Source organism: Mytilus galloprovincialis, chromosome 3 (genome assembly GCF_965363235.1).
Source record: "Mytilus galloprovincialis chromosome 3, xbMytGall1.hap1.1, whole genome shotgun sequence".
NCBI classification, from domain to species: domain Eukaryota; kingdom Metazoa; phylum Mollusca; class Bivalvia; order Mytilida; family Mytilidae; genus Mytilus; species Mytilus galloprovincialis.
In genome coordinates, this window is record NC_134840.1 from 90,847,330 (window position 1) to 90,874,206 (window position 26,877).

The window sequence follows — 26,877 nt, forward strand, 5'->3', positions numbered from 1 at the left end:
CCACACCATCCTTTACTTATATGTCTATAATTCCAAAACCAGGGAAAAAGTATGTTTAGTTGAAAAATATCAACCTAAAACACAAGAAGATTTTGTTAATATATATTGCATTTACTAAAAACGGTTGTATTCATGATGCTAAGATGTATAACAATAAGATTATCAAAATAAAATACGACGGAAAAACATAAGTTAAACTATATATCAAATAAATTTTTAACTATGCATGAAAAAAAAATCAAATGAAACGCTTTATATAAAAGACAACTCTAGTTTAAAAAAACTATAACAAACGGCAAACAAAGTTTATAAAAACTTTGGTAAGAAAGAAATGCACTCTAAGGTCAATCAAACATTCTATCCATATTATTGACACACCGGGAACAGCATATACAGAAATAAGAAGATGTAGTATGAGTGCAATAAGACAACTCTTTATCCAATATACAGCACATGTAAAAAGTAAACAATTATGGGTCAGAGTGCGGTCTTTAACACGGAGCTTTGGCTCACACCAACCAGCCAACTACAAGGGGCCCCGAAATGACTAGTGTAATACAATTCAAACAGGAAAAACAACGGTATTATCTATATAAAAAACGAGAAACTATGGTGGCCGGATGCAGCCATTTCGCCTTTTCGCGTTTTCGCCTTTTCTCCTTTCACTTTCACGCGAAATCGAGAAATCGAGAAATCGGGAAATCGGGAAATCGAGAAAGCGAGAAAGCGAAATCGAGAAATTGAGAAATCGGGAAATCGAGAAATTGAGAAATCGAGAAATTGGGAAATTGGGAAATCGGGAAATCGAGAAAGCAAAAACGCGAAATTGAGAAATTCATTTCGCGTTTTCGCTTTCGTGTTTTCGCGTTTTTGCTGTCTAGTTTTATCGATTTCCCGATTTCCCTATTTCTCGATTTCCCTATTTCTCGATTTGCCTATTTCCCGATTTCTCAATTTCTCGATTTCGCTTTCTCGATTTCCCAATTTCCCGATTTCGCGTTTGCAAAGTGAAGGAAGAAAACACGAAAACGTGAAAAGGCGAAATGGCCGCATCCGGCCACCATAAGAAACACTTATGGTTCAACCCACCATTTTTTTCTTTAAAAATGTCCTGTATCAAGTCAGGAAAATGGCCATTGTTATATCATAGTTCGTTTCTGTGTGTGTTACATTTTAACGTTGTGTTTCCGTTGTGTCGTTTGTTTTCTCTTATATTTGAGTGTGAATTCACATTACTATAAGACGTGTCACGGTACTTTTCTATCCCAAATTAATGTATTTGGTTTTCATGTTATATTTGTTATTCTCATCGGATTTAGTCTAATGCTCAGTCCGTTTCTGTGTGTGTTACATTTTAAAGTTGTGTCATTGCTCTCCTCTTTTATTTAATGCGTTTCCCTCAGTTTTAGTTTGTTACCCCGATTTTGTTTTTTGTCCATAGATTTACAAGTTTTGAACAGCGGTATAAAACTGTTGCGTTTATTTATGAACCACATCAACAAACGACAACCACTGAATATCTCAATGATAAAAAGAGCGGCCTGGGGTAAACGTTTTAACAGGCACAATTATTCAGCTTTACATGACACAGAAGTGTAGCATTACAACATAAAATACACACTATAAAATATCAATTGAAATAGCTTAACTCTTTCAAAAAGACATACAATGAATAGACAAAAACAAGTAAACATACGTTAAACGAATACATTTTATCATTAGCAGGACTACACGTTTTTCTGTATCAGAAATATTTGGAAATGCTAGCTAAACATCTCACTTATGTGCTGGTCACATAAAATTCCATTATATTGACAACAATGTGTGAACAAAATAAAAGACATGATAGGTAACAAGTGGCTCATGAGATTCTGATATCGTTCACCTGTAATTTCAGTTTAAGGCATTTGACTTATTTGTTGAATTTACTTTGCTAAACAATTCTGCCATTTACACTTTACTTTTTTTTTCTATAATAATATTTAAGATGAATACGCACATCAAAACTGTAAAATTTTCTTAAAATGGAACTTGTTCTGAACAGTAATTTCCTTAGCATAATAATTTCATTTTGGATGTAGCTCGTCGTCTGATTGGCTGAGTGTTTTGTCTATCAGCTCATAGACGTAATTTTGTCAAGTGACCGTGACTTCAACTTTTTTACATGATTTAGACAGAAAACATATTACAGTCATTCCTTCGTTAATTAACACAATGACGGGATAAATAAGTACCGAGCCAAGTCAAATGGATATCACAAAAAAGACTAATTTTATATAGATTAGACCGTTGGTTTTCCAGTTTGAATGGTTTTACACTAGTAATTTTGGGGCCTTTTATAGCTTTTTGTTCGGTGTGAGCCAAGACTCCGTGTTGAAGGCCGTACATTGGCCTATAATGGTTTACTTTTATAAAGTGTTATTTGGATGGAGAGTTGTCTCATTGGCACTCACACCACATCTTTCTATACCTATAAACAGTACAAACAGAATATTCAAAAAGACAAATAAAAGAATATATAACACGTTATGAAGATGATAAACAACGTCAGTGCACATAATCTATACTTCAAAACCATCGTTTATTATTGTGAAGTTGATACGGAATATTAAGGAACAAGATCTTGGTACCTTCCGTTTAACTTTTTTAGGAAAAGGATACGTTTTCTGGTTATTCTCTTTAAATTTAAACTTTTCCAAATAAAATGTATCAGGTAAAACCCACTAAATCGAGAGTAGAAAGCATACGGAACATTTTATGGAGGGTACAGCATAATATCGTTCGGGTCATACTTTCCCTTTCACTACAAAGAAGCGTACCTAGATGTCACTACTGTTTCATAGTTTGGGTAAAAAACAATACACATTATCGCTATGTGTCCATCACTGAACATCACAAAGGTTCCCGTAAATGACGTCATGAAAGTGTATATGACGTCATTTTACATTAATGACCTGACCAGAACACTGGAAAGACGTTCAGAGAAAAGGAACTGTAAAAGTAATTGTAAAGGTAAATCAACAAGTTTCAACAGCCTACCCTCAACACACATCTAAAGGACAACATACAGTCTGCAATGTCCCTGTGCGACTGTCTCGTGCAATTGAGAGGTCAGTTGGCTAGCTATGACCCCAGGTTTAACCCACCATTTTCTACTGAAGAAAATGCCTGTACCTAGTCAGGAATATCATGAGACTGTTGTTATCCATTCGTCTGAGCTTTTGCTTTTGCCATTTGATTTGGAACTTTTCGTTTTGAATTTTCCTGGAGTTCAGTATTTTTGTGATATTACTATTCAATGTGTCCAAATCTTAAAATTGTTCCGAATCTATAAAATTATGAGTGAACGTGCACATCTCCGTTAATAAGTTGAGCCTTTTTCAATTGATTTTTCACCGGATATTCGAAAGAAAAATTTGTTACTGGTTATTGGTTTGGTGATATACGTCGGGCATGCGGCTGTCAAACAGTGTCAAATTTAGATATGTTGTTTCTTGGGGGCGACTATAAAAAAAAAGCCTGGTCAAGTTCAATTTTCATGATTTTCAAGATTTTATCTTTTACCGTTGATGAGTTGTAGACCTTTTGGGCAGTGAAAAATTATATACTTATAGAGCGTTGTCTCTGTAATGAAATTACTTGAAAACGCTTTGATGAACCCTTTTGAAATTTATATGTGTCGTCTCCTGTCACTTGATGAAAGTCAAGTTACTATTTAAGCTGTTATCATTATTGGGTTGTATACCTTTTTAAAAGTAGTGAAGAACGATCCTTGGGCAGCAACCATTTGATTTTCTAGAGGAGGCGCTATGGATTTTTTTGGAAAAAAAGTTTGTTTGCAGTTTTTGAAGAAAAAAAAATAATTTGTTTTTGACCCCGAGAAGAAAAAATTGTGTGTTTCAACCCCAGCTGCTACTATATGTAATGGTAAAATTGACAGAAAAGAAAATGTTTTCGATTTGTCGCCCAAAAAATAGATTGTTTATCGCCGAAGTCCAAAAAATTAATTAAACGAATTCTTGTAAAAGAAATTTAACTTCCTATGACTAAACTAAGGATTTCACGATTTTAGATTTTACCTTGAAGTAGTGAAAAGTGATACTTACATTGAATTGATTTTGGACTTTTATTTTTGCATGTGATCCTGTTTTTATGGCTCCAGTTTTGCATATATCAGTTTTATACTGGAAAATCCGGTTTGCTGTCAGTTTGACAACTCGATCTTTGTATATAGCTTCTTCTTATGTTGTGCTGTTTTACCACTATCCCATATTTTTTATGTGCCTGTCCCAAGTCAGAAGCCTGTAGTTCAGTGGTAGTTGTTGGTTCATTTCTGTCATATTTAATTTTCGTTAATTGTTTTGTTATACATTAGGCCTTTACTTTTCTCTTTTTAATTCTTTCATATTTTTCATGGCGAGGCCTTTTAGCGCCGACTATACCGTATGGGTGTATCTAATTGCTGAAGGCTGTACGATCGGCTTTAATTTGCCTAATTTCACTTCATGAATGTAAATACTTTTTGGATATATATTTTAGATCAGAAAGAGAGAGAAAGATCCGCTTTAATGTACTTGTAATCCATAAAGCTGGTTCAGTGAAGTGCAATGTACACAACAGAGCAAATACGGGACAAATCTCCAATTTCCTACTCACAGGTGCCACAACCAGCAATATACAATGATCCGCCACAACTATCTCCTTATAGACAGCCGACACCACCTCAAATACACAATCAACCGCCACAGTCGCAAATCCACAATCAACCGCCATATTCTCATGGACAAGCTACTTTCCAGCATCACCCAGTAACATCAGGTGTGATGGTTAATATGAGGGACCCAAATAATCCATCAAACAGTAAATATCCTGTCCGGATGAAATGTCCGGCTTGCGGAGAAGATATAACAACGGTGACTAAATATGTTACTGACTGTGACTCGTACATAAAGGCCATTGTTTTATTGTTAGTGGGGTAAGTGTTTCAGAGTATGTTTTTCTATAATAGACGTATTTTACAGGTACTGTGCATATTGAATTGCTATCGTTACATAAGAGCCATGATTTTCAGACTATTCGGTAATATTTTCTTCCATTTTCATTATATGAATGGCCTTATGATATTGAAAGTGAAAACTTTTGAGCAATAGAAAATGAAAATTCAATTGAACACAATTTTTAAGAAATCGATATGAAATTGATATCTGCACAATATATTTTTGGTCAATTCGTTGTTCTAAAAGTAGCAAATACTTCAACCAAACTCCAATAGCAACATATATTTTTCTATACTTAGTCTAGCTCATATGGTTTAATATAACGACAGAAGGTCCCGAATCATTTTGATGAACTGTAATAAGAGCAATTTGTTTTGGGTTCGTACTCTTTCGGTCTTTGCTAAATCAACAATATAAAAATTAGAAGATGGAGTATGGGAGTTTTCTCAGTATCGAAGGCCGTATGAGTGCCGATATATAGTTGCTTACATCCACTGAATATTTTTCTTCATTTTATTTAGAACTGGAAGAAGAAACTTTTAACATTTTTTCCAAACTAAAGGGATCTTAAAATGTCTATTTAATTTTAAAAATATTTTTTGAGATATGGTACAAACGATTAATTGCTTTTTCTCATAAATTGAAAAACAAATAGTAGTTATCAAAGTCGGAAACCCGGTTGAAATAGGAGAAAAGAATCGAAGCTCTTTGGTAGAGAAGGCGATAAATGCTTACTGTAATGTTTACTATAGTGACAAAAATTTTAAAAGTTAATAGAAACAAACAAAATTACAATTTTCTTCTCAATTACAAAGTGTTTTATTTTAAAAACACTTTTTGCATAAGTTTTCAATTTATCTAGTATATAGTTAAGCAGAACAATTTGATATCAAGTCGACGACATGGGTATCTTTCAAGTTGGATGTAGAAAACGCATAACCTCCGATTTAAAAAAAAAAAAATTTACCACGGACGGAAAACATATCAATCTATAAGTTCAGTAATTTTCGTGTCTGCCCTTCCATTATGTGACTCAAGAAAAAAATCCCCAAAATGGGTAACTATTGTATCGAAAAGAGAAAATCTAGTGCAAGGGCGTGTTTGAGTTGAATATTTTGTCTTGATATCGTACAAAGCAAGAATATTTCATACATCGTCTCTCTTCAGGTTGACTTTATAACATAAAAAAATCACAGTACTAAAAGATGAAATATATGGGTCAAGTGAAATACCTATCTAATGAATCACAAAAACACAGTAGGTGTGTTCGAATAGCTATTTTTTGACTGAAAGTACTTGTGACGACAGTCTTTCAAGTTCATGTTGGATGATGAAAATGAATATCTTCGAAAAATTATATTTTTTTGTGTGAGATAACTAGGGTTTATAGTCTTCAACCACTAAAAAAATCTAGTCTGCCATTCAACGAAATATTTAATTAGATTTTTTTTTATGTTTATGAATTTTTTTAAATGTTTATGAATTTTCGAAAATTTCACCTGACAACCTATCAGACAATAGTTTTAAGTTGAATCAATGCAGACAAGATCATTAACTGATGTTCATTAGCTAGTAGATACAGTTGTCTTTTAAAATACAACTGACATATAAGGATCGTAATGGTGCAATGTGGATAAATTTATCGGTTTCCAAGAGCAAAATTGGCAGCGCGTCATCCCTACAATGGCTTCCATTTTTGTGAAAATGAACTGGCGTAATGGGGAGATAATTTTGACGAAGAAGAATCCTGACTGATCAAAGGTACCAGGATCTATATAATTTAGTACGCCAGACGCGCGTTTCGTCTACATAAGACTCATCAGTGACGCTCAAATCAAAATATTTATAAAGCCAAGCAAGTACAAAGTTGAAGAGCATTGAGGATCAAAATTCCAAAAAGGTTGGGACAAATACGGCTAAGGTAATCTATGCCTTGGATAACAAATAAATGTTCATGACCTTTTACGTTATTCAGTTTCTTAAATATTTCTGATGCGAACATCTTTTAGAAATGGGATGGAGCTTCAGCCGTGGAATAACATGAAAATGATTATGTTGTACCATAGCTAAGCTCCGCCTTTTCCCTCTGGATTCTAGTTGAGCTGCATATCTAATGACCAAAGTATGGTACAACACCAAATTGCAGATAATATACCATGGTTTACTCTTATCAAACCTTTAAAGCAAATTATTGCATTAAAACATCGAAAGAAAAAATGGAATTTATATTACAACATGTAATACTACACCTGATGTGGTATATTGCAATGTTTACGGGTGCGCATAATGAATGCAGAATATGGTTTGTTAAGTTATATATGTTTCATACGCATTCGTAATGATTATGGAACGTAAACCTCGTAACACTGGGTGGATACTGCTGCTAGTGGACTATCAATTCCCGAGGTTATCATCAGCTTAGTAGTCATCACTTCGGTACTGAGCGTTCATACCTCCTTATATAAATATACAATGTTTATGAATTTGGTATGATATATATGTTTGTATGTTTTGTATTGTCTTGGTATCAATCCTGTAATTTTGGATTCCAAACCAATAAATATTACTTACTTACTTACTTACTAATAAAGATAAATCAATAAAAAGCGCATCGGACGCACGATCTTTATAAGTGTTGATTTTTATATTTTGTAAATAAGTCTTTTGGAAAATATTTCGAAAAATGCACGGCTTCTTAAAGGTTTCAGGTTTATTTCGACAAATTAAAAATTCTAGTGAAGTCCTCATCATGAAGAAAAGATAAAACCCACCATAATATATCTTGAAGATTTCAGGATAGGTGAAAAGAAGATTAATTTCTTAGTTGTTTCGTTTTATCACTGAGTTCCAATATATATATATATATATATATATAAGTACGTCTGAGTCAGTGACAACTTTACAACAGATTTATCCATCGGACCACCAGCAATGACGGTGATACATGGCTGTGTACATAATGTATATACAACTCGTCTAAACATCAACCCAACAATGTTAGATCTGTAAATTTGCGTTCGAAAATTTTTTGTTCTTCCCTCGCCGGGATTCGAACCCATGCTACTGAGATATCGTGACACCAAATCGCCTGCACTGCAGCCGTCCCGCTAGACCACACGACCACCTGAGCTTCACAAAAATAAAGCTTTCGGTGGCCGTGAAAGGTAACAAACGGCCACCGAAAGCTTTATTTTTGTGAATATATATATAAATATATAGACGAGTTGTATATATATAAATATATATACATACAACTCGTCTAAACATCAACCCAACAATGTTAGATCTGTAAATTTGCCTTCGCAAATTTTTTGTTCTTACCTCGCCGGGATTTGAACCCATGCTACTGAGATATCGTGACACCATATCGCCTGCACTGCAGCCGTCCCGCTAGACCACACGACCACCTGGGCTTCATAAAAATAAAGCTTTCGGTGGCCGTGTGTACCTTTCCTCGTCAGTTTTAATCTAGCGGCGTACTACAGTACATGATATATAAGGCATGGAGATGTTATTGTTACAGATCATATCCAGCTAACGTTAATTTGAATATTTCTTTTCAGGTAACAGTTCCTTTTTCCTACTTTTAAATTCTGTACATTTCTTGTGAAAAAAACAGAGACAGTAATTTGAATTTAAAAGACTATTATTTTAAAAGCTGGGTGTAAAGTATGGGATAAAACATTATTTGAGGGTTTAGAGAAAAGAGAACCATATGGACCCAAAAAATAAAGAAAAGAGAATAATGGGTGCTAAAATATAAAGAATATATTTACATATAGAAATTATTGAGTCAAAATATATAAAGGATAGATTAAAATTCCATGATAAATGAAGAATGATAATGAAAAAAAAAAATAGATTAAAATTACTGTTTTAGAGGATTTTGTTTTTAAAGAATGTATTGATATTTTGTCCTGGTAATATATTCCCCCCCCCCCCCCCTATATCATGTATATACTAATAATGTGAATACTAAAATTACCAGTGTGATCGCACACTCCTTGCACGTTGATAGAGTGGAAACCTTTTCTATTCACAAACGTGTACTCATTATCTCCAGAAGGGGACTGTATCCTGACGTGTTCCGTCAATTGTCCCAACAACACCAGGGAAGTGTGCTACATCGTAGAAACCATCTCTAAATTTGTTCTTTTGTTGTTGCGTTTCTGGCCACTGAATGAAATCTTGTGATACATTACATAATGCACTGGATACGTCCCTTACAGCTCTTGATACACTGGATATGTGGTACCCCATTGTGTCTCCTATTACCCTCATTGGGCTTCCACTAGCAAAATATCTACTTGAGTGAAAGCTGGTATAGCATGTGATCTCAAGGTTGGTCTGCATAAGTTTGGTTCAATTAAATCAGTAATAAACTGCAAACTATTCTTAGAAAATCTAAATCTGTCCTTAAACTCTTTATCATCATATTCTGGTTCCATATGTCGATACACTCGCTCTTTTTCATGTCGTCTGCCAACATTGTAAATCAATCGCAAAGCCATTTTTATCCAATGGCTAAAACTTAACCAGTCAAAAAGGACCGGCTATATTTATCCAGCGGATAGAACGTGTTGGCCACTGGATAACTTTTAAGCAATATAAGTTATCCATTGGTTAAACGTTAGCCAGTGGATAAGACGTTTAACCACTGGTTAACACTATCCAACGTTTTGAGCAACCCAGTCCAGCTCAATTATCTATAGTAAAGGATCCTACAAAGTAATGCAAGATACAGTCACAGAAAATAATTATATTTATAAGTACGTCTGAGTCAGTGACAACTCTACAACAGATTTATCCATATATATATATATATATATATATATATATATATATATATATATATATATATATATATATATATATATATATATATATATATATATATATATTTATTTATTTATTTATTCTGTATACATTTTCATACTCCAATGTTGTTTCTGTTGTAGATGTATATGTCTGTTTTGGATGCCATTAGTATGCAAATGTTGTAAGAACGTTATTCATTCTTGTCCAAATTGCGAAGCAGTATGCGGTCGATATGGACATTACGATAACAGAGTACATGCAATGAAGGTGATGTGACTATGAAGCAATATTGGATGTTCAAGACAATAAAAAAAACTAGATGATAATTGTATTGTGTACCTAGTATATCCTCGTTGAGTGAATTTGTATAGTATTGTATATTGCTATTCCTCCGTCATGAAAGTTTCAGTCAGAAAAGCTTACTTGCAATTACATACTTCCTATTTTATTTATCGTAAAACTTGGACTTTTCCATACTTTCAAAAGGGACAAGGAACTGATATCAGTATCACCCCATTATTTGAAACCTATGATAAGATTATCTATTTTAAACCATCGATTTTATTAAAACTTTCACATTATCATTGTGTATTTAAAACAAGAAAGTATTTTTGGTTTTTCTTTTTATTCATTATCGTTGCCATTTATAAAAGTTAATATTATTAATTCGTATATTTTAACAAATTTGATTCGTTTAGGGATAGTCACATGTTAAACTATATTTTCGAAGGTAGAGAGAAAACGGCGGATAGCAAAAAGCATATTGACCTGCAAAAAGCATATTGCACGGTTATTTTTAGAATATCTAAAAACCAATATACTTTGTGACGTCATGTAATGAATTTCAGGATATTGTTTAACGTTTTGAAACAAATGATATCTGTGATCGATTATTTGACGAAAACAATTCTTCAAATACATAAGATGTCCAAAAAAAATAAAATAAAATAACAACTAATTATATGTTGTTATTGTCAAGGAGACAATGTAATATCTATTAAGTTCCAACAAACCTAAATGACGATTTTGATACAAACATGGTCGGAAATTAATAATATAACAAGTATAGCCTTTGTATGAGGTCAATACAGGATATATCGACCCAAAGAAGTATATCGACCTCGGACTTCGTCTTCAGTCAATATACTTCTTTCAGGTCAATATATCCTTGTATCGACCTCATACAAAGGCTATATTTGTATAATATTATTAATTTGTATATTTTAACAAATTTGATTCGTTTAGGGATAGTCACATGTTAAACTATATTTTCGAAGGTATAGAGAAAACGGCGGATAGCAAAAAGCATATTGACCGGCAAAAAGCATATTGCACGGTTATTTTTAGAATATCATAAAACCGATATACTTTGTGACGTCATGTAATGAATTTCAGGATATTGTTGAACGTTTTGAAACAAATGATATCTGTGATCGATTATTTGACGAAAAAAAATCTTCAAATACATAAGATGTCCAAAAAAAAAAAAGTAAATGAAATAACAACTAATATGTTGTTATTGTCAAGGAGACAATGTAATATCTATAAAGTTCCAACAAACCTAAATGACGATTTTGATACAAAAATGGTCGGAAATTAATAATATAACAAATATAGCCTTTGTATGAGGTCAATACAGGATATATCGACCCAAAGAAGTATATCGACCTCGGACTTCGTCCTCAGTCAATATACTTCTTTCAGGTCAATATTATACAATTACTGTCTTTTGATGAGGTAAATATGCGGTTTTATTGACTTTTGAAAAACTGATATTCACTGAGGCCGACGGCCGAAGTGAATATCAGTTTTTTCAAAAGTCAATTAAACCCCATATTTACCGAAACAAAAGACAGTTATTGTGTTTCGAGAGAAGAAAATGTGTTTAATGACAAAAATATACCAAAACAAATTGTACATGAAACATGAAATGGCTTACATCTACGCAATGTGATCACTGGTGGATAGTTGTCATATTGGCAATCCCATCTTCTTATTTTATATATTAATCAGCAGAACACGTATTGTTTACGGGTGCGCATTATTAATTTCTTTGATAACCAATAATATATTTGTGGAAGAAGCCGGAATGCACGGAGACAACAAACGACATTCGACAAACAAAACTGACAATCCTTGCACATGAGCACACCTGTCATACTCCCTGCCACGAGGGTGTTCGAAATCATATCCTCAGTATTGATATACTAGTGATACAGTAGTTGAACAACTTCGACCTCTCGGCCACCGAGTCCAATGCGACAATATTTCGAGTGGCTATCTAAAGTACAATAACCAAAACTATCCACACTAATCACTAAATACAAATTAAGCCTTTGTAATTTCAACATCTTCTTCCTATAATGCATTAAAGTATATATTTTATGACCTTTTTTATGTTAAAAAATATTCAGAGGGAAGAAGATGTTGAACTTCCATTTAATGGGTTCAAAAGGAGCATAGTACAATATAATAAGACATTATATTTAAAAGACATTAAAAAAAAAGGAACAACAATCGTTAGATGTGTACTAGACAGTCTAGTACACATATAAAGAAAGGAAAAAGTAGTTTGAACATCATAAACTACACTCATGCAATGTTTAAAAATGTACGTTTGACAGTTAACTGCAAAAGCCACCAAGGGATGGCAAGGTGGGAGATGAACATGGTATACGCGGATATAAATAGGTAATTTGGTTATGATATTATGAGCAGATGAACAAACCAGGTTTCCCATCCTCGTGCCTGATGCAGAAGGTATATATTGTAAGATGACCCGGCGATGCTAAATGACATGCTAAGGTTTTAATATTACGAAATAGATAAAAACTTAAATGTTTTATAATAACATTAGATGTATGTTTCATTATAATACGTTATTCTGATTGGTTAACTAGCAATCTCGTGATATTCCTTAATCAATTGCATTACACAATGCAACTTTTCATTTATGATGACACGAGGTCCCACAATAAAGTGCACAGGTAAATGAAATAAAAACTTGATAAAAGGCGTGTTTTCATGATCCTATAGGTAAAAATGTAATTATAAGTATTAAATGCTTTTTTTGTAACTTTATAGTGTTGTAAAAGCGTTGACCGTGCGCACATTTTTAGCATGAAGCGCTTCCGCGCTTCATAAAAAATGAACTTCGGTCAACGCTTTTACACCCCAATAAATTTACAAAAAAAGAGCATTCAATTCTTAAATAAATTGGAATGGTTCTGATTGTCAATGATAAAATAAATACATGACAGTACATTATATCATTGGTGAGTCTAGGTAACCACCATGCAACCCTCGTGTCTGATGCAAAGAAGCTGATTTATATTTTGCCTTCATTAATCAGATCACAAACATATATTTATATTTATCCTGCAATTGGGTGTTCTACTATACAGATACAGACAGCCCTACAGATATCGCTATAAAGCTCTGCCCACTGCCGGACTGAGTATTGTATGAACCTGCGTGACCTCAGAATGTGTATTGCACTCGCATTCCAATGACGTATCAATTGCGAATTATCGATTACTTTTATACGTTCTCAGTTTGTTTGTTTTCAAACATTTCTTTAGAGCAATAAGAATCACACCAATTTCCTGATAATACACACATGAACAACAGTCTTTCGATTTCAAAACTTGAATGTGTATGATTGTGTAACAAAAACAACCATGTCAATTTCAGCATGCATGTTTAGTGCATGTAGAGTCTGAAGCGTAGGACAACTCGTACACTCCTGTTTCAAATTGGACAATGTTTTCTTATTTGTTTTTACTGTTGAAATTAATGTTCAGTTGAAATAGATAATTATTCACCTTGAGCGATGTATTATTGTTGACCATTCGAGATTCTTTTTTTGCGAACCCGTCTTCAGCTGAATGTGTGATTTCTGTATCGTATGATACGGTGCTTTTTGTCCGCGATTTATTTAACCTAGGATTAATGGCCAACTTGGAGAATCTCGTACTTAAGCAAGCCGGCAATAATTTATTTCGACTTCTTTGTTAACAGAGGTTCCAACTCCCTTTTAAACCCTTTGATGATACCGCGTACTTCTCTAGGGAATAAGTGATTTAGGCCATTTTAGAGGCAATGACAACCTCTACCTCTGGTATCATGGCCCACGCGGAGAATCTCTTAGCCATCCAGCAATAGTTTAGTTCGACTTTATTATATACTAGGGTACCAACCTTACACTTTGCTGACTAACTCGTACGGGTCTAGGTCATACGTGCTCATGGTCATTTTATAGAGGCAATCCCTTCCTCTACCTCTCATATTATGGCCCGCGTGGATAATTTCTTAGTTTAGCTAGCGGGCAACAGTTTATTTCAACTTCGTTATATACCGGGCTAATTCATCCCCCTTTTAACTCATTGTTGACAAACTCCTTCGGGTCTATAGCATAAGTGCTATGAGCCATTTTTAAGAGAATGACTACTCCAACATCTAGTATAAGGGCGCACCTAAAAATGTCTTAGTTTGGGCAGCCGTCACTATTTTTGGTGGACTGTGTGATATACTAGAGTATTCCCCTTACCCTCTTCTGACCAACTCGTACGGGTCGAGGACATAAGTGCCATGGACCATGGACCATTTAAGAGGCACTGCCTACCTATACCTCTGGTATAATGGCCAACGTGGAGAATCTCTTAGTTTGAAGAGCTGGCAATAATGAGGTTTATTTTTACTTCGTGATATACCGGCGAAACTCATGCCCCTTTTAATTCGTTGCTGATAAACTCGTGTAGATCCAGGACATAAGTGCTATAAGCCATTTATAAGGGTTTGACTACCTCTTCTTCTGGTATAATGGCCTACCTGGAGTATGTCTTAGTTTAGCCAGCTTTCAATAGTTGTTTTTTAGACTTAGGGATATACAAGAGTATTCCCCTTGCCCTCTGTTGACCAACACCTACGGGTCTAGGATATTAGTGCTTCGAGCCATTTTAGAGGTAATGCGATATATTGTAAAAGACATGAAATTTCATGTACAAATCATTTATAATGTGAGTATGGTCTGTATTTAACTCCTAAAAGGACATGGTATTTTGAAGTTCAAAATGAAACCTGCCAAAAATATACACATTTTATATCGGACATAAAGCAAAATTATCGGACAAAAAGCAAAAAGGACAAAAAGCAACGGACAAAAAGCAAAAGTTTCGGACAAAAAGCAAAATAATCGGACAAAAGGCAAAAACGGACAAAAAGCAACGGACAAAAAGCAAAAGTTTCGGACAAAAAGCAAAATAATCGGACAAAAGGCAAAACGGACAAAAAGCAACGGACAAAAAGCAAAAGTTTCGGACAAAAAGCAAAATTATCGGACAAAAAGCAAAAGCGGACAAAAAGCGAATTGCGGACAAAAAGCACCGTATCAATCGTATTACGACACGGGCCTCAAGGGATTTCAAATCAAAAATAAATGCAAAACATGTGTTTTTGCGTCTTTAAAAACACAAATAATATACAGAATTAATTGCAGTATTTGTACTCGGCTCGAAACAGGTGTAGTAGCTCGTTAAAAGCTCGCATACACCTTGTTTCCTAGCATCGTACAAATACAGCTGATATTTAAAGACACTATAAAACAGTTTATTGTCTATATAAGGTCAATGTCAGGTAAATATAAACTTTTTTGTACGAGGCTGAGAAACTTGGAAGTGCGAGGTTCTACCTCAGTTTTGCGCCGAGTACAAAAAAGTTTATATTTTCATCAATTTCGTTTGAGGCATATGACATAGTTTGTTTTGTCGAGAAAAAACCATGATATCTACCTTGTTCAAATTCAGGTTTATGTGAGGAAATTCTCAATCGAGTAAAACTTCTCCTCCGCTCAAGGGGGGTTGGGTCTCAATGAAATAAGATATCTTTCAAGACCAAAATTTGTCTTGAAAAGGTTATAGTTACAGAGCTTTCCATCAGAACAGTTGTGCCTTTGGAGTCTCCACTGATCCCCATAGTACTGGTACATAATGTGTTTGTATAAAAAAAAATAAAGCTGTAATTACTTGCAAAAGCGTAACTGTCAATTAAGTCCTTCAATATTCATTAGAAAAAAGTTTAAGAATCCGTACCATGAAGGAATTTTTTGCTCATGTAGTAGTTTTGATTCTAAATATGCCGCCTTTAGAAGGGGAAAAGATTATCCCACATTTTCAAGCTTGTGCCAGTATCTGATCATATACTTTGCAATATCAAAATGCAGAGGGATTCCACCTATTTCAGAAATAGTGACCACTGTTGACCTGCTTTTGGTAACGCCAAGTAATAACCCAACAAAGTTTCCTGTTAGCTCATTTATAAGGTATGGTTCGGCTTTTGCTTTCTCTCTAGAAACACAGAGAACAAATAGAACCCATTCTATAAACAGTTGGAAGAAACAGTCGGACATTATGTTACACGACGGTATTATAAACAGTTGGAAGAAACAGTCGGACATTATGTTACACGACGGTATTATAAACAGTTGGAAGAAACAGTCGGACATTATGTTACACGACGGTAACGTACAAAATCAAACTACCAAACAATTTAAATTTTATTACGGAAAATAATTTAAACATACATCACGAATGTTTTCTGCTAATCTTTATAATAGTATGTCACCGTCTTAAGATTTTATTTCATTGTTTTACGGTAAATTTTAATTCCTAAAGTTCTGCCATTTAGAAAGCAACATATATGTTTCTGTGTTTGTTAGATATAGTGATATGATCGTAATATAATGTGGATATGGAATGACGATGGTCAACTCTGACGTCATTTGTTGTATTTTGGATCGAACAAATAGGTCATGACTGTGGTTCGATTTAGACCAAGCGATCCCCAACATCAATATTGATTAATATCAATTTAAAAACCTTATAAAAAATTCTGTTAATCTTTACATTAACTTTTCGTAGACATTTAAATATAGTAGTCATTTTGAAATACAAAATATAGGTCAAAATATGTAATGTTAATTTGTAACCATGCCGTCAACTTTTTATAGGTCATTATACTGTATATAGCCAGAAATGGAAGAAACGCAATCAGGCCATTAAAGCAAGTGTGATTTATTTAAGATGTCTGCCTTTCCCGCCGGATATTCAGGTATGTTTGTAAACAACGTCTCTTAATATCTTATTTTAAATACCTGTTTAAATGTGTTTATGCGTGTATATTTTTCTTACACATTTACATTGTGTGAATGTTAATACTTTATACTTTTTGGAAGATCTAGTTAATTTGACTGAAAAAAAAACGTAACCCCCACCCCTATTGAATCCGCAACTGCTTAGAAATAACATTTACTCCCATCTTACATGTAAATTGTATTATTGTATCTTTTTGCTTCGATACATAAGTCTTCAAGTTAAGTTCAATGTATACAAATATTTAATTATTAGTTATATATATGTGCTAATTTTTCTATAATCCGTAAATTGAATTTGTCACTCATTTTAGAGAATTATTTGGCAAGTCTATTATGATTTTAAATTATTCTTTTGTTATAAAAACTATGGCAAGTTGGAGTTAGTATTCTGAGCCCTCCAACAATTATATATCTACAGTAGCCATTCGTTGCAAGAGTTTGTCCCCATGCATTTGTCGGAGTCGGTGCAGACTCGTTGTTTTGTTAATTGTGTGTGTGTGGTTACAGGCCAATACATACTAGTATAACATATTAGATCATGTTTTTTTTGTCCTCTTTCTTTACAAAAAAATCATACTTTTTCATTAACTTCTTTATTTTCATAACGCCTTCCATGTAGCTACTTTGTAGCTAAATTTGCCAAATCGCTTATAATGGGATAATTTTTTGTATAAAAAAAGTAAAAATACGTGCGTAACTTTCTACCAACATTTTGTGGCAATATTTCTATTTGTGCATAATTTAATTTCACACTTTAATTGTCTTCATTCTATAACACGATGCAATTTCTCAATACTATTTTTCGACAAGACTTGAATATTCTATAATTAAGTCTAAACTACAAGTTTACTGCTTGCCACCGTTGGAGGTCTCCAACCCACATCTGCATCTATTGGTGAAATGTTTGCCAACAGTCATATATAACCTGGTAGTTCTGTGCTGGACAGAATTAATGCTTGATGCCCTAAATGATTGTATCATAACTTCTATCTAACCAGAACAGGGTCCATTTAATAGCTGTAGTGTTTTACGATTTGCAAATACTTGTAATTAAACCCAATGTCCTGTAAGCTGACTATGATATATATTTTACTACCTTAGGCTTACTATAGTTTAGAAATTCAATCAATAATAGATCCAGATATTGACAACTTGATATACTACACTTCATTTTTATAATGTTGATTATCAAATAAAAATGTACTTCCATGTTTATTATTTTAATCGATCATATTGTTAAAAAAAAATCAACTACTGATTGAAGTATTTAAAAGGATTATAAACAGTCTATGGAAGAAGCGTATCGATAAAAACTTTTCTTAAATCACATAGCGATATTGTCTAATATCAATTGTAAATATGCAGACATTCCATGCGGAAAATGTTGTTTTCGGCAACGAAAAATTAAGAAAATACTAATTTTAAAACTTATTGTTCAAATATAAACAACAATTGAGTCTAAATATACATGCAGAAGTTAGTTAGAAGCTTAAGTTTATGTCAGTGTAAAATTTGAAGTGCTGTGTTTTTCTTTTATACATAAATAAACAATGCGATACTTTTAAAATATCATAGCGGTGTTTTTGTTATATCAATATTAGTACCGATTAGTATTAATATTTAGACTGTTGTACCCATATTTTGACAATTTTACCTATTATGTCTGTTTTGTTCACGCATCGTTGTAAATATGACAGAATTTGATGAGACTGTCATACACGTGAGAGATGAAGTGCTATAAAACCAGGTTCAATCCACCATTTTCAAAATTTGAAAATGCCAGTACCGAGTCAGAAATATGACAGTTGTTATCCATTCGTTTGGTGTGTTTTATCATTTGATTATACCATTTGATAAGGGACTTTCTGATTTGAATTTTCCTCGGAGTTCAGTATTTTTCTAAATTTTACTTCTTAGTAGTATTGTATGTAAATAAGCAGTTTTAAGACCATTGCTTAAATTCAAATTGTTTTTGGTAACATCTTACACATTTCTCAATTGGTTTTGGAAGCAAATCTAATCAAATAAGAGTTTAACAAACAATGCCGTAATCAAATAATCAAATAGCTAAGTATCAAAATGATTGACCTGTACTTTTGAATCTCCTTTTTTTTTTTTAAATTAGACCGTTGGTTTTCCTGTTTGAATGGTTTAACTCTAGCAATGTTCTTGTTCCTATATAGCGTATATATATATATATATATATATATATATATATATATATATATATATACATAAAAAAAAACGAGAAACGAGAAACACGTATATATTACATAAACAAACGACAGCTACTGTACATCAGATTCCTGACTTTGGACAGGTGCAAACATTTGCAGCGGGATTAAACGTTTTAATGGATCCAAACCTCCTCCCTTTTTCTGAAACAATAGCATAACATCACAACATAGAAAAACACACGATAAAATATCAATTGGCAGACTTAACTCAATCAAAAACGTAAATTAATACACAATGAACGAATGAACGAATATACACATTTCTAACGTCAAAAGACATTTACATCTTATTTATTTGTGTTCTAATCATTTTTTTTAGTACTCATTGAAGAAATGAATTTATAACAAGTTATTTTGCACTAAGAAAAGTTCGCGTATTTATACGATCGGTTACTAGCGAAAAACGAAAGTCAAATCTCTGTGGCAACAATACATCGGAATACCCTCACGGACATCGCGATGTAAAAGAGCGTCCACGCGGCGAGCTGATTATGTTCATAGAGATATCGATTTACCAACGGGGAAAAGTCTTCGATATCCAAAAAGAACTCTTCCTTCTCAATATCTTTTGCTATGTTAATAATAAATATATTTTCTGTTTGACAAGATTTTATATTTTCGTTGTATCTGAAGTTGTCCAATATTTATAGTCTGAGGCTACTCAGTTGGTATCTTTAAAGAGCGGGACATCAGCATTTGTACATTTTAATTTGTTTGGAGTATTGATTTTACCATTTGAATATTCATTGTAATTTGGAGCTGTATTGGATTGGATTGTTTGAATGAATGTTTCTATTTTTGTCTATTTCGATATTATCAAGGTGGGTAGACTATAGCAGTGTGACCAGTAAATTAGAATCTAATAGGTCGGTAGACGTATTTGCAACCGCTTTTAAATATCGCCATTGCATCATCACTTCAAATAGAATTATAAAAAAGAAGATGTGGTAAGATTGCCAATGAGACAACTGTCCACAAGAGACCAAAATAACGCAGACATTAACAATTATAGGTCGCCGTACGGCCTTCAACAATGAGCAAAGCCCATACCGCATAGTCAGCTATAAAAGGTCCCGATAAGACAATGTAAAACAATTTAAACGAGAAAATAACGGCCTTATTATATAAAAGAAAAATGAACGAAAAACAAATATGTAACACATAACCACACGACAACCACTGAATTACAGGCTCCTGACTTGGGAAAGGCACATACATAAATAATGTGGCGGGGTTAAACATGTTAGTTAGTTGGTTAAACCATGTGATTGAAAACAATAGACTGAACAGGTTGTTAACACTCTCAACTATCAATAAGGTCAAGCAACATTTTCGGAATGATAAGTTCATGTAAGCGTTAATTGTGTTACAGTTACGAAATTTTAGTGATGTTGATCCTAAAACATTGAACTGGTCATGATCTAAGTTTGTGAATTATGTTTGCAGTTTTCTTGACATGCATTGTGACGTGTCATCGTATTAATTCTATATTAGAAAACTATAGCAGTTATATTAGAAAAGTATCGCATTCATAAATTTTTGATATTAAAAAATCATCGCTATGATATAAGACAAATATCGCATTGATATTTTAAAATATAGCAGTATCGTTGACTTATAGGTGATTTTGGCGTAGCAAACAATTGAATTCATCTCAATTGCATTCCACTGAATTTGCTACATGATATTTATAGAATGTGTACATCTACAAATGATAAATCGTGCATTTATGTTTCATTTATTTAATAATTCAATTTTCTCGTTTAAATACACCTTGCTTGTTATTACATAAAATAACTCATGAAAATGATAGACCAGACGTATGTCATGTTAAATGTCACCCTGTTTTTAGAAAAGAGTCATTACTTTATACCGAGAAATCTGCCTTTCTTCGTACAAATGCTAACATTACGTCTGAAATTTCCCACAATGCAACTCGTTGATATAAGGCAATATCGCTCGTTGATATAAGAAAAGCTTTTATCGAATCGCTTCTTCCATAGACTGATAAACAAGTAAATGTAAAATGCCTATGAGTACCATTTCTTTATCCTTTTATAGTAGTGTAATTCATATTTATAATAATGAATATTTGCAGATCCGTCACAGTATGGATCAGCCTTTGGACCAGCAATGCAACCAGGACCCCAAGCAAGTTATCCTCCCCCTGGACCTGCAAGTTATCCTCCTCCAGCTTATCCTCCTCCAGTAATGGGACAACCAATGCATGGACAGATGCCGATGCAAACTTTAACGGTGAATAACCAGACTATAACCATGCAAGTCGACCCAGCTCATGCGGCATTGGTTGCTAATATGGCTCAAATGTTAGATCCCAATAATCCAGCTAGAAATGAACATCCGGTTCGCATGAAATGTCCGTCATGCCACCAAGAAGTAACAACAGAAACTACATACATCGTCGGTAGTTGTACCTATCTCTGCTGTATTCTGATCTTTTTAAGTGGGTAAGAATCAAATACAATAACGATTAGCCAAAACCTGTGAAAGTAAGCTTTTTTAACCTCATATAGAAGGTTCGTGTACTGTTTACTTAATTACACAGTCTTTGTAAATATCGTATTTGATAGTATGTAATCGGCTAACTAAAGTAAATGCAAGCAGAAGATCAGTGGATCGCCTTCCCTGAACAGTAAAAAAAATATCAGTGAAAGAGTTTATAACATAGTTGATCTTCATTTACAAATCAATACACCCATTTGGGTCAAACATACACGAAAATCAACGATTACAAAAACAAACACTAAAACAAAATATTCATAAAATGTAACTTTTAATGAACATCATTTTTGCAACTCTAAAGATGATTGTTTAAAAAATCACCAACTTTTGGCAAAAATAAAATCAAACTCAGGATTTAGAATTTGTTTAAGCTATACAATATTTTTTTGGTTTGTATCCAAAAGATCGATTTAAATAGATTTAGTTTACAATCTATAAATAAGTGATACTCATTATCAAGTTTATAACAACATTTACGTTATCAAAACGTTATAATTTACAAGCTTGAAATAATTACATATGTGTTGAAAATGCCGGACTTATGTACAGCATAATTTTTGTAGCTTGCAAATGTTTAATAAATGAAGCGCACCAAATTTATTGCTCACCGACTTCAGTCTTAGCATTGGAGGTCAAAACGAAAACTGCAAACACAAAAACAGATTAAAACACACGCTTGTTTAATGCGAAACAGCATTGTTTAGCAGTTGTTAGCAAATTGGTGATTAAATTTGAGATATAAATATAAAATGAAAATTTTAACATAAAATTAAACACAAGCTGAAAAAAATTAACTCAATAGAAAACTATGATAAGGAGATGAAGAATGCTTGACATTGAGACACCAGTTTCTACCCACCAAAGTCCTAATGCAATTGTATTTCAATGTACGGGCTTCAACAATGAGTAAAACCCATACCGTATAATCAGTTTTAAAAGACATATACATATAACCACATTCCCGGTTCTACAATCTGCTAACACCTATATCTTTACTTTGCAGAAGGTAATATTTTTCTCCGACTGTTAATGGCGTCTTTACATGATACCCATTGGATGTTGGATGTGTAGTGATTGATATTTTAGTGTCAGATATATGATTTTTATTAGTTAACTTATTTGACTTATCTATACTTTGTGTCTTTTTTGTTGAGAGAGATGTATAAATACCGTAACACGTCCAGTCTGTGTATTTTTTTATGGTTTTTTTTATGGTTTATGAGTTTAAACTCGTTTACACTGATTGTTATAGTTTGTTCTTATATTTGTTATTGTTACTTTATTGTCCAATGTAAAGGAGATTTGGTGCCTTCAAACCTGTTAAACCCTGTCACATTCTATAAATGCCCGTCCCAAGTCAGGAGCATTTAGTTCAGTGGTTGTCATTGGTTCATGTCTGTCATATTTGTTTTTTTTTACTAAATTGTTGTGTTATTAATTCTGTCGTAACTTTTCTCAATGGGATTGTTTCACAGTTTTCATGTCAGGTTCAAAAGTGTTTAATCTATCCATCTGTCATTCAATCCTCTCACCAAACACGCAAACACACACAATACAAAAAGGAAACCTGCATATACAAAACAGATGCGTTTATAGCTAGATGTCTTTTTTTTTTATGTTTTTGTCCAATTGTAGTATTCCTCATATCGCATTTTTATACGCCCGTCAAAATTTTGACGGGACGTATTATGGTATACAAATGTCCGGTGTCCGTCCGTCTGTCTGTCCGTCCGTCCGTCCGTCTGTCCGTCTGTCCGTCTGTCCGGCGTAAACATGTCGCACCGTAACTTGAGAACGACTTATCCAAATTTCATGAAACTTAATATAGTTGTTTCTTATGATGGTCAAATGATCTGTATACTTTTTGGTGAAAATAAGATTTAAACTTTTTGAGTTACAGCACTTTATGACTAAAACAGGGGTGTGTTTTTTTCACATGTCGCACTGTATCTCAAAAACGATTCTTGATTATGACTTAAAACTTTAAACACTTCTTAGTTATATTAATCTCAATATCTGTATACTTTTTGGTGATGATTCAAAATTTCATTTTTGAGTTATTGAGTATTTTGTAAAAAAGGGGGAGGGTTTTTTTACATGTCGCGCCATATCTCAAAAACTATTTATGATTATTGCTTAAAACTTTACACATGTCTTTGTTATATTAATCTCAATATCTGTATACTTTTTGGTGATGATTCAATATTTCGTTTTTGAGTTATTAGTATTTTTTAAAAAAGGGGGAGGTTTTTTTTTACATGTTGTGCCATATCTCAAAAACGATTTATGATTATTGCTTAAAACTTTACACACTTCTTTTTTCTATTAATCTAAAGATCTGTATACTTTTTGGTGATTATTCAAAATTTTATTTTTGAGTTATTGAGTATTTTGTAAAAGAGGGGAGGGTTTTTTACATGTCGTGCCGTATCTCAAAAACAAGTTATGATTATTGCTTAAAACTTTACACACTTTTTTGATATATTAATCTTAAGATCTGTATACTTTTTGGTTTTGATTCAAAATTTTATTTTGGTAATATTTAGTTTTTGTAAAAAAAAACAGGGTGGGGGGTTTCACATGTCCCGCCGTGTCTCTAAAACAATATATGGTTATTTCTCAAAACTTTCTCATAAACTATTTATGATTATTGCATAAGACTTCCACATAAGACGTCGGGCGTATCATGCGCTCATGGCGCAGCTGTTTATTATTCATTGACATTATATATATACTTACGATGCGTTGACTGTATTTGTAAAACACTCGACAATCTATTTAAACGTTAGAACACGACAGAGAAAAAAGAGTAAGAAAACGAAGACCAAAGTTACTCAATAAAGAATTGATTCTTGTTTCATTTTGTTAAATTCTTCTTCTAACCTTTTTTAACTTATTTTTTGTAGACTTATCTTATGCTGCTGGTTGGCTTTCTTTATGAATATGGCAAAGGACGTGGTTCACACTTGTCCGAGTTGTAAAGCTGAGTGTGGTAGATTTGTCCGACAACAACAAAATAGAGTGCATGCCTCTGGTGGTGGTCGAAGGAGGAGAAGACGTAGGCGTTGATCATCTTCATGTTTATGATGATCGGAGAAGACGTAGGCGATGAACATTTTCATATCCTGAAATGATTACAAATGATACTTTTTTAGAAATTTTATGGAACTACCATAGAGTAATATAAATCAGTGGCGTTATTTCATACACATAAAAAGAAGTTCACAAGAGAGATCATTTCATGTGTACGTATACTTCAGTAGCTGTAATTAGAGTCGTATATTATTTCCCATGTACCATATGATCATGTTTTCCGGCTTAAATGGCTTCATTTCGAAAATGTGTAAACTTTCGTGTTCCTGGTTGAAATTTGGAACATTAAATAGGACCTGGCTGACATTTGAAACATCAAATAGGCAAACGCAGGGCAAGAAGTCCGATCTATACTGAATGTCGATCGTAATTCTTTACCACTTTTTAAAATATACTCCACGAAGAGAACCACTTCATCCAAATACTCCTTCATGGGTATTTGTCTTATAGACTCATTGCGAGATTATTGGTGTTAACTTGTATGCATCTTGTATTAGTTTAGGTTATATGTTTCAATATGTTGACTAGTAAATTGAATGTTCAATAATAAGATCCTGAAGGCAATGGTGAACAAAACAACATATCGTTTTCGAAGTGGATTTAGAGGAGACGAATTGTTAACACGGATATTCCATTTGGATTGTATCATTTTGACAGAGAATATAAATCATGCCATTTTTATCATGTTGTATTTTGTTTTCTTTAACCGCAAGATCCATTGTAGTTTTATAGGGTTGTGAAAGTGTTGCGTGCATTTTAATAATGAAGCGACGAGCTTCATACAAGTGTTCCGTTATATCATCGTTTGAACGCCGAATAAAACCACAAAGTGAAGCATTCAAGTTTTACATAAGATATACTCATTATTTTATAAATAAATGCTCATGTATTTGTAAAGTTTTGTTATTCTTTAAACAACAAAGAGCTTTGAATGGATGGGATAAACGCTTGAAGCAGAAAAGTGGTATAGTCACTCATAGAGCCATCATAATCATTATTTTGGAAAATAAAATGGATTCTTGATTCATTTATTGCTCTACGTAGAAGAAATTTTGATAGAGTTTAGCACATTGTACAGGTTAATCTTTAAACCTGAAGAATTTTTAGAAAATACTGATTTAGGAACTGTTTGCGAACAAAAGGCAGTAGTCAGCACGTCTGTGTTGACTTTAGTTATATCATTGATATGTTCATATATAGCTGTATTTTGCAAAACTTTTAAGAAATTTTTGGTCCTCCAATGCTCTTCAACTTCGTACTTTATTTGTCCTTTTAAACCTGCTTTTTATTCGAGCGTCACCGATGAGTCTTTTGTAGACGAAACGCGCGTCTGACGTAAATATAAAATTGTGATCCTAGTTTCTATGATGAGTTTATTTGAACAATTGAAAAAAAATGTGTAGAATAAATACCAAACAATTCGAATTAAATAAAACAAAACCTTGAATGTCAGCAATTAAAACAATGATTTCAGCCGTATACCATGTATGAAATATCGACCAATCTACTCATTGTACTACTTATATCGTATTTACATTTGAAATAAAACTTAAATTACTATTTACCATTCCGTAATGTGTTTTTTTAATAATGAAATGGTGTACGCCCGTTAATAAATCGTCGATATTCTAATGCAAATATTGACATGTTACCGTGACACCCGACTGCCGCAACATGATTCTCTCTTAATAAGAATTATAAATAATGCCGATTTTTTTCTGAAATCATTAAAATTTGACAAACAGATTATTTCAGAAAATAAATTTTAGAGAATATTTATGTTGAGAAGATTTTCCAAATGTTTTTACAAAGAGCCGCTTGTGTCTATCTTTTGAAACTCAACAGTTATGTATGTCTGTCTAAAGGATAGAAATGTCTAAGAAAATGAAATTTTGAGTCAATGATAACCATATCTTCACATTAAATTATACTTTATCATACAGATCTAAACATGTAACAACTTTACGACAGAAATTCTCCGTCGTGATTATACAGGCCTACCACCGTAATATACATATTTATACTGCACTCGTACTATTTGAGCAGTCAAAATGCGTTG

At 33.2% G+C, this 26,877-nt stretch overlaps 2 long non-coding RNA genes across 3 annotated transcripts; both read left to right on the top strand.

The window, feature by feature from the left end:
* Positions 1 to 2,914: 2,914 nt before the first annotated feature.
* Positions 2,915 to 10,423, top strand: LOC143066627 (uncharacterized). 2 transcript variants are annotated; one of them, XR_012975707.1, is made up of 3 exons: positions 2,915 to 3,000; positions 4,540 to 4,975; positions 9,956 to 10,423. It is a non-coding gene; the product is annotated as an uncharacterized LOC143066627 (long non-coding RNA). The 2 variants fall into 2 exon arrangements; XR_012975708.1 differs by having other exon boundaries at positions 2,954 to 3,012.
* A 6,321-nt stretch (positions 10,424 to 16,744) lies between these two features.
* On the top strand, positions 16,745 to 25,709 carry LOC143069333 (uncharacterized). The gene is made up of 3 exons (XR_012976365.1): positions 16,745 to 16,922; positions 21,301 to 21,670; positions 24,632 to 25,709. It is a non-coding gene; the product is annotated as an uncharacterized LOC143069333 (long non-coding RNA).
* The last annotated feature ends 1,168 nt before the right edge of the window (positions 25,710 to 26,877 follow it).